Here is an 8,877-nt window from a genome sequence, read left to right on the forward strand (position 1 = left end):
GAAGACACCTGGAGAGATTCCTATGGATCCTGGGCCTAAGTTTCCCAAGATACCTATTTTGATGAAGTGAAAACAAATCAAGACAGCCTCAAGTTGTGTTTTTTAATGTTCCATCCACATAGGCTTTGCTGTGGTAAGAGAGAAAAACATGCCCCCAAACTGTACAGGTTCTAAATTCAGTCAAGGTAAATGTTGAGAGCTCTCAACTGCCAATGAAGTCAATGGGCCAAATGCTAGAAAGAGGTTATAGTGTAAGCTCAGGGCACAGTGGGCTCCTGTAATACATATAAAAATAGAATTGTATTGATTTGCAGAGAAGTGAATGTGACTTACAAGTTCTCAGTACCTCTCTCTAGTGATCCTAGAATCTAATCCTAGGGCCCCTGGCACTTGTTCATTTAATGGTACACTAGTATCTGATCCCTGAACCCAGCAATAGCACTTCTTGCCATGACACATATGCATGGGAGGAGATGCAATTTTGGTATCAGAAACCCCAAATCACACCATTGCTATTTGCCAGTGTTGGGGGAACCCACAATCCTGGGGTACTGTTGCACCAACAAGCTGAAAGCAAGTTCCTGTAGCCTTGCACATTGGACCAACAATCAGTTGATAGTGGACCTCAACCCCAGTCCCAAGTCCAGTTTTCCTGGGGCTGTCTGGGCACACCAACCAGCCCTGGCCCAGACAACCCTGGGTCTTGTTTGAGTTGATTGTTGGATAGGTTCAAGGGCTGATTCAAGGGCTTCCCCAGTGGAGACTTTAAACCTGCCCATCCCTGGCAACTCTGATGGGGCTGGGAGGCACAGGGGATCAGAGGCTCCAGGCAACCCCACCAGTAGTGCTGGGTGCATGGGTTTCAAGCCCCTGGAGGAAGAAGTTATTTGGCTACCCCCACTCACAGCCTCTGATCCCTCCACTCACCCCCAGCAGGGTACCCTAAGCCTAGCTGGAGAGCCAGGACTGTCCTGGGGGCTGGTACTGACAATCAGATCATTGACAACCAACCCCTTAGGGACCAGGTCTGCTCTAGATTAGTGCAAACAATATTGTTGGCAGGCTAGGTAAAGATCAGGGCTGAATCCAACAGCATTTGAGAGTCCAGGTGCATGGATGTGCCACATGTTGAATTCAAGGCACCATACAAATCAGACATAAAATGTTCTACATTATTTGTGGAACATTTTTATAACTAGTTTTACATTTTATGGTTCCTTAAATTGGGTGCACCCTTGCCACATTAATCACAACATAAATGTAACGTGTAAAGGGGCCCAAGTTAGATGCAAAGTGCAGGTCAAATGCAGATTACTCACAGAGGATCTCAGAAAGAAAGGTGGTTCCTCCTCCCCTTCCTTTATCCAAATCTATAAATCAGACCAGTATAAATTGATTTCTAACTCAGTACAAGATTTAAGCAGAAGTTGAATTAAGCAGAAGATAATGTATCTGAATTGTTTATTATCCCGACCTATATTCATAGATTATAAAGGCTGAAGGGACCTTGGAAGATCATCGGGTCCAGCCCCCTTACACCAAGCAGGAAAGATAACTGGGGGGTCAGGTGACCCCAGCAAGGTGACTGTCTAGTCTCCTCTTGAAGACTTCCAGGGTAGGCAATTGCACCACCTCTGGAGGGAGCTTATTCATATAACTCGTGTCAAAATAATAAGCCATTTTCCATCCAGCTCAAGTCAAAGGAAGGAAAGAAATATGTCTCAGAGGGAAATTAATTTGGAAAAGACAAGAGGAAACTTTATGAAGCACACAGAAAATAAATGTGCAGGGCCACCAGCCAGCCCATTTAGTCCCAATTAGATGGAATCAGGAAAGAATGAGTTTGGATAGTGTCTGAATCCTACACAGGATCCCAAAACATTCTTAATGCTCATGCTGTACTTACTCCAGCAGAGGCAATAAGATTGGATGGTACTAAATTTTCCTCTAGGACAGAAGCAGATTATGCACCTTGCTAAAAATAAAATTGACACTTAAGTAGCTGCCATCTCACAACTTGTTTAGGATGAGCTAAGGGGGAAAAGGTTTTGAGAACTGGCATTCATTTCTGAAAGTGCGAGCCTGCACATCCCACTGGTAGCAGAGGCTATCACCAGGTTTTAGTACTCCGTTTGGATCAACCTAGCTACACAATTCCATCAGCTCATTGTTCCTTGGGGATACAAGAACAAACACCAGGAACATTTCTTCTCTTCATACCATAGTGAAACTATAATAAATTTTCGCTTCATGACAGAATGAAACTATAATATTTTAAAGTTATTTGTCTTTATTTTTCCTTTAGATATTTGCTGTTTTGTGTACTTGCTTAATTGGCTCCTTTGGGCTATATTCAATTTCTTTTCTATAATAAAGTGACAGATCTCTGCTAGGGGCACTAGTTTTACCTGAAAGCTATGCCAAATTTCAATTATGCCACTTACGGAAGATTTATTTGCTAACTTTTCCAGTTACATCATACCTACAGCTTAAGTAAACCCAAGTATCTGAGGGTTTAGGACCTTCATTTCTGCCACAATTTAAAACCGAAGAGAAGGTCCTTAGCTAAACAAAAGAGTGTAATTCAGGAATTTAAGAGGTCCAATTCATGCATCTGACAGTGACAGGTATCTTTGGACAAGGTAATTAAGTTTCTAACTTGGTTTCCTGTCAAATAGTAGACTCTAACTGAGAGTGGTGTAGGAGTGTGGTGAGGGGGGAAAACTATCTTTATCTTCTTCCGAATACTGTGTGCATGTGTGTGTATGTGCATGTACATGCATTTTCCACTCTTCCCCCACAGGAGGGGAGGGGATAGTGAAACTGAAACACATTTCAGTATATGTTCCTCTCTTCCTCTGCCTCTCACCCCCAGGTTATCCCTTTAATTTTCTTCCTTCTTAATTCTTCCTTTTTATCATTTTGTCACTAAAACAATTTCCTTCCTGTATCATGAAATCAGTCTTTAAGCTCCTTTAGGATTGGTCATGGCAAACATTTCAAAAGGTTCCTAGCAAAAATGGGTACTGATGTCTTCACCATGTCCTTAAATGGCTGGCTGGCTGGCTTTACTCATTGATTTAACTGACCACAAATATTTTGAATCTATAAGACTGGTCAGGCCCATGAACATTTTTTTGTAGATAGTAAAATATTACAATATTTTATTGCAGGTACTTCATACAACTATCAGGCCACAGGCAGGTCAAACATGTTACCTTTTTCCAGCACAGTCTCATGCTACAACACAAGAAAAGTTGAAGATCCCCATTCCTTTTGGCTAAGATGAGGGTGAGCATGACCCTCCAGGTTCTAAGTACAGCTCCAGAACATTTCTGTTAAAATGATCAGCGGCAAAATGCCAATGTGTACAAGTTGGTCTCCCATTTAAACGAACATGAATAGTTCAAATCTGTATTTTTTCTTCATCTGTCACATGACAGCACTGCATCATTTCATACTTATTTATACACATCAGTTATGAAACCTGAAAGGCTTGAAGGGCTCCCCACCCCTCCTTTCTTAAAAGCAAAACCTGCATTTTGTAGAAGGTGATATGGCTGCTACCAAAACTCCAGCATATCGTGCCATGGCATTCAAGCTCCTGTCCTGGTACTAAAGGCATTCCTGGGGAAAAAAGGCTGTATACTACCACAGAAACGATTTTTTTTCCTGCTCTATCCAGTCTCAGCAGTGCTTAATTACCTGAATTCGTGAGAAAACACCTCTCTCTTTAGAAACTACTGGGCTCCTGATCCTGTAATTATGTTCATGAGCCATGGAACATTTGAGGTACCATTCTGAGTACACTCAGAATTGCACACATTAGAGATGAATATGGTGTTCATATTATATATAAAATATGAAAATATATATTCATAATATATCAAAACAATGATAAATTAGCGCTTCACACAAATAGTATATTATATACAGAATTAACAATGTAAACATACATAGAAAAATGTGTTGTAAGAACTGCAGTAAAAATTAAGACAACAATCAACAGATAGAACTGATACTGCACATTGGAATGTGTGCTATCCCAGGCAGTTACTAGAAGATTTTTTTTTTTTATCAAGTTAGTTGTACAGTATAGCACCATGTTAACCTCACACACAAAAAACTAATAGCATGTTCTGCAGACTACCATCAGCAAGAGTAAATAGTGGGAGGTATGGTTACCTTCTCATTTCTGTAGTACGATTGCAGTGTTGATAGAGTTTTGGACCACATTAAAGGCTACTGAGCCAAAAGCATGTCATGTTGAATTTCTAATACCTATTAGAAGAACAGTTGTTTTTGGAAACCTGGAAGGAACTTTTATTAGGCAGGTTAGGCTCAACACAAAGTTTTTTATTTAAAATTAGAAAATATTAGGAGCAGTTGGCTAGGAAAGAAGTAGTCAAAAGCAATCTGCCCCTGCCCCCGAACAATATTAAGACCAATATGTGGTCATCACACAAATCAGCCATGCATGCCTATCTTGAAAACTCTGTTCATTTTTGGCATCCCACATACCAGTGATTCTTAACAAGGATGCTGCAGCACTTTGTGGTGCCATGAGATCCTTTGAAAGGTGTTCCTGGGTGCCAAGCAACATTATTAGGGCCAGATACAGACATGACCACTTTTACCAGTATAAGTTATCAGAAACTGATCTATACCCACTACCGAACAGAAGTTTGGCGCACACAGACTGGTATAAAAATGGTGAAACCCAATCTAAGATTTGCCCCCTGACCCCACACACACACATGCACAAAGGGTGAATGAATATGTTCTGTGTGCTACCAATCTAAACTATGTTGCTTACAGAAAGCTCTACAATTCAGATCAATTCCCCTTTAGGCTTTTTGACCTAGCCTGGGTGTACAGACACACATGATTCACAAGATAAAGCCAGAGATTTCAAACAGGAATCCATAACATCAAACATTCTGACCCATTGTGGTCCTTGAGTTCTTTGCAATAGAAAAACTGCTCTACGATTTATTTTTTTTTGGTAGATGAGAAATGAAGGTAAGCAAACAACTGGCATTTGCCGAAGTGTGCCTTATGTCTAAAAATGGTTGAAAACCACTGCCACAGAGAGATGAAAAGATCCAGAGGATAATCATACTTACTGAAAACGTTACTTTTTTGTTGTATGATCTCCAAAGTAGAGCAGGATTTTTTTTTTTCCCCTCTTATGAATCTAGTCCCTCCTTTGATATCTTGTCTGCCCAGCCTTTTCCCTCCCCACCTCTTTGACCCCTGCTCTTCATAAGCTTACTTTTTCACACTTCTCTCTTCCCTTTGGCCCCTTCATTAGGAACAAATATGAAAGGACACTCCATGTTGGATTAGCAGCATTTACCAATCTGATTAATTGTTCAAATAAAGAAAACTTTCCTCATCCCCTATTAAGCTAGTAACAAAAATGTTTCCCTAATACTGGTGCTATACAATCTTGGCTCAATGCAGCATTTACAGTATAAAACCAAGTCCTTTATTGCCATCTAGAGGCTACACACTGACTAGAAGAGCAAGGATTACCTCTGTATAGTATGTATAAAGTACCATGCAAGAAAAAATGTTATCATGACATTTAAACCTCATTTGTGAAACTAAAATAAACCTGTGTGCAGACACAGTAAATGCACTGAACACTTAAAAGTAGGGTACATAAGAGCTTCCTCTTCTATAGAAAGCCTAAGATTGAGAGTGTAAAATAAAATTACGTATCACCTCATTAAATAAAGCTTCACTTTCACTATTACTCAGTCACCACATTTCCCCACCCAGCCAGCTGCTTAGAGGAAGTGTTTTGTAGGTTTCATCAATAACCTTTGTGCTTCTCTTCCATCTCTTCCAGAGCAAAGCATGTTTGCTGCTGTCTTAAGATTACACAGAGTATGATGTAAAGATGCAGTGCCACAAACCCTCACCACCTTTGTCTTCCCATGAAAGAAAGGCATGACTGAAAAATCTCCCACCCCACCAATATCCCCCTCAGTAACCCCCACCACCAGGGGAATAAACCAAGGGCACACAACCCTTGCCCTCTGCTGAGCGAGCTGCACAGGCAGAACGCGTACATCAGGGCTCTCTCTTGCCCCATGGCAGCGAGGGAGGTGGCAACTAGGGACCACAGGCTGCCAGCTGGACAGCCCTGAACTACAGAATTCTCTGACAAGCCAATTTTTGTTAGATTGCATTTCCAATGAAGAATATACCACATAAAGTTGGTTACCTGAAGTCCAAAATTATGTTCTGCACTCTAACTTCTGGCTAAAAATCAAGCAAACTTAAAAAGCGGATGACGTGAAAGGGATGACGATAGTTATTTGTTGTATTTAGTCTTCATAAGTAGGGCTTTTGAATGCAATTAAATTAAATGCCAATCAATTTTTATCAACCAACTTTTCCCAGTATCCAAGGAGAAAGACAGAGAAAGAGATAAAGCTGCAAATGCTATCTCTGAGATAGAGTTCAGTGCGAGGCCTGTCATAACTCGTTTTGATTTAGTGATGATATGACCTACTACCTCCTTAAAGTCAGCCCTGACTAACCTACATTTCTTAGTGTTCAACAAGTAGACTAAAAACAACTTTCAGTCTACTACCCCTTTCTTTTTTGCCTTAGAGTAAAGCAATAAAGATACATGGTATCAAAGGGAGACCAATAAATGTATCGAGTCAATTGGGATAAAAAGTTAAAACTTGCTTCAGGTCCTCCACGACAGCCCTCAAGACCCCCAGCCAATTTTGTTACATTTTACAGTGACATTCTTCATAAGTGTTTTTTTATTACCATTCCTATAGGAAAGATCCATAAAACCAAAAGCTGGAAGAGCCTGTCTATATAAGGGGAAAGATTGAAACTTGCCATATACAAAGGGCCGTGTCACATACAAAATAAAAACCATAAACAACCATATCCCTGGGTTTTGCCCTTGGATTACTTTTCCAATATTATATTGGAGAAGCAGGAGCAGCAGAAAGCACAACAGCGAAGAGAAGTCTGGTTGATAAATTGAGAGCTGAGCAGAGAAGGAAGTTGTAACTGGCAAGGAGTGAGCAGAACACATCAGGCACTGGCAGTTGCTATGGTGGAGATAAAGCAGGACCATAGGCAATGGCTCTGATCTACAGTCCAAAACTTAATTACCCTCTTCCATCAGGAATCCAGTCACAGCCCAGGTACTAGACCTGAACAGCTTTACAGGTTCATTACCCTTGCATACTCTCTCCATTGGACTACCTTTTAGACATCAAACAGGGAACTACTCTCTCTATTACAGTTAACCTGCTGTACATATTTATTTTTGCCAATATTTGTTGAGAGTTCTGCTTCAGTGTCACCCAAGGCTGGACTCTGCAGAGCCTGTGCTTTGAACACCAATACTACTTGCCTCTAAACTTGTGTTGACTATGGTACTCCCTAGCTAACCCCCCCCCCCCCAAAAAAAAAACAAAAAAACAAAACAGGTGGGTGGGGAGAGAGGGGAAATCTACCATTCACTCTCAATGATATCACTGTAGTAGGGCTGTTAACATAAGCCTTTGAATGCTTTCCTCTACATACCAACTTTGGGAAAAAAATATTTTTCCAGCCAGAAGAATGCAGAAGTGCTGTACTGAAGATTTCAAAATAACATGTGGTAGAGATGATGCACATGGCTCAATCAAAGGAGGCTGCCAGAAACCCAAACAACAGCTAGTTTTATGTTATCTACCAGCAAGCAAGGAGGCAAAGAAACCAAGGAGAGTCCAAGAACTGGGTGTACTCTTTGCCCAGACTTGGCATCAGAAATCCTAATGGGAAAAAGCAAAGAACAGGAGGCACGCGAGATTTCCTTCACTGGTGAGTACGTTCCATTGGCCAAACGTTCTTCTTTACTCCCAATTCTGCTGTATGACCAGCAGCAAATATGAAAAAAAAAACCAGTTACCCTACTAAGGATGATGCGTTCCTGCATAGACTGGAGTGTCTTGGGTCACATCCACTGCTGTGTAGAATAAAGCCATTTGGTGGCAGTGAATGGAGGTGTGAAGCAAAGATCAGGCAAGAGCCCTGAAGATTGATGAATACAGCCCCACTCAACTGGGTAAGGCATCTGGTGAAGAATCCTTGAGTGCCAACAAAGGTGGTTTATCTCCATTTCAGCATACAATATACTCATTTTTACCCAGTCATTTTGACCTTCAGTGTAGGCAGTTCTTTCACTGGACCAAAAAAAGCATCAGCTCCCCACAAACAACTCTGAGGCCTGGTGAGAGTAAAAAGTCCATTCACAACTTTTGTTCCATACCTAAACAAATCTTCTGAAGAGTCTCATAAAAATAGAATTATGTAAAAAAAAATTCTATTTTCAGACTGAAATTAGAACTTTTAGGAAGAGTAGTTTTGGAAGAAATTGGAGTGGGTCAGAGTCCATGTGGCCTCAGGCAATTCCCAAATCATCTCAGGAATAGGACAAACCCAGAACTCTGTTTTGCTTGATTTGGATTCATGAAATAATACAGGTAAAATCCAGCAGAACAGGGACTTGAACTTAAGTTTTTTAAACTGCAGACATTTGACCTAACCAAACAGATCAGAGAGAGAGCAGTCTGAATTTGTGGAAGTGTATGAAAACAGCCCTTAGACACTTCAACAGCTTATTATTCCAAGAAAAATCTTATTTAGCTAAAAACATTCTGATCAGTTGTACTCACATTGATAGACTGTGTTCAGGCAGAAGAGAATTTAAATTGAAGCTGTGAAGAATTACTTGCTTACCAGTGTGGAAATCTTTGATCACCTTGGGAAGGAATTCTGGATGCCAAACAAAATTTCTATTTATATAGAAATAATTAAAGGAAGCCAGACTCAGGAGAGCTCAACTCTTTC

This window comes from Alligator sinensis, unplaced genomic scaffold, assembly GCF_000455745.1.
Source record: "Alligator sinensis unplaced genomic scaffold, ASM45574v1 scaffold234_1, whole genome shotgun sequence".
NCBI lineage: Eukaryota > Metazoa > Chordata > Crocodylia > Alligatoridae > Alligator > Alligator sinensis.